The sequence below is a fragment of the Ovis canadensis genome, chromosome 2 (genome assembly GCF_042477335.2).
Source record: "Ovis canadensis isolate MfBH-ARS-UI-01 breed Bighorn chromosome 2, ARS-UI_OviCan_v2, whole genome shotgun sequence".
Lineage (NCBI taxonomy): Eukaryota > Metazoa > Chordata > Mammalia > Artiodactyla > Bovidae > Ovis > Ovis canadensis.
In genome coordinates, this window is record NC_091246.1 from 168,451,294 (window position 1) to 168,452,191 (window position 898).

The window sequence follows — 898 nt, forward strand, 5'->3', positions numbered from 1 at the left end:
GAAATGATTATTTTTGCTCTTAGAATTGATTGTAAGGATCATGTTTCTTATTTTGAAGCCAAGATTTTAACTTGGAGAATCACTTTATGTTGCTGACTCCAGGGAATATAGTGCTGTGTGTATTAGTTACTTTTTTTAGAATTATAAGTAACTGAAACTATAAATGAAAACAAAGAAAAAGCAACTTCGGCTAGCTTGTAGGTCCAAGAAGTAGATAAAGAACAAAGAAGCCAGTTCCAGGAATGTAAGTCAGAAGCTTTCATGGGAATTCTGTTTAAAATGTGATATGTAATTTGACTCAGCTTTAAAGGTGTTTAGAAACTGCCTTCTCAGTTACAAATGTCCAGTTGCAATGATACAGAGAAAATGAGTGTGGTTCCTTGTACAAGAATGACACACAACTTCCTGAGTCTTCTGTATTTTTCTGAGATGACAGGCTTTCTCCTGCTGCCTGCGAGGAAAGGGACTCAGCTCATGAGCAGGAAAGAGAAAAGACAAAGGAAAAGAGTGAACCAAAGCAGCTCTGTGGTTTAGTGTCCAGCCTTCTTCCTCTTTATCTGTGTACCTTTGAGCTTTCGAGTGGGGTAAAGCTGTGTATATGTATTTTATTTTATTTATGAAACTGTAATATGAAAACGGAATTCAGGAAAACTGCTTTACCTTTAAGATTTTTGAGAGAAAAGTTTCCCTAATTTTACTTATGAATTGTTTTGTCATGGGATATTGAAAATAAAATGGAAATTGGATACTAATGATAGGAATTTGATCATTTGAAAATACTGACCTTAATTTTTTTAATTATATTTATTCTGTTGTAGAGATATTTTCTCTCAGATTTTGTTACTTTGCCCAAAGGAAATAATGTATCTACATGGCACTTGCTTTCTTTGTGTATTTG

At 33.7% G+C, this 898-nt stretch overlaps 1 non-coding gene across 1 annotated transcript; it reads left to right on the top strand.

Annotated features, from left to right (window-relative positions):
* The first annotated feature begins 319 nt into the window (after window positions 1-319).
* On the top strand, window positions 320-425 carry LOC138434865 (U6 spliceosomal RNA). Its single transcript, XR_011254928.1, has one exon. It is a non-coding gene; the product is annotated as a U6 spliceosomal RNA (small nuclear RNA).
* Window positions 426-898: the final 473 nt, after the last annotated feature.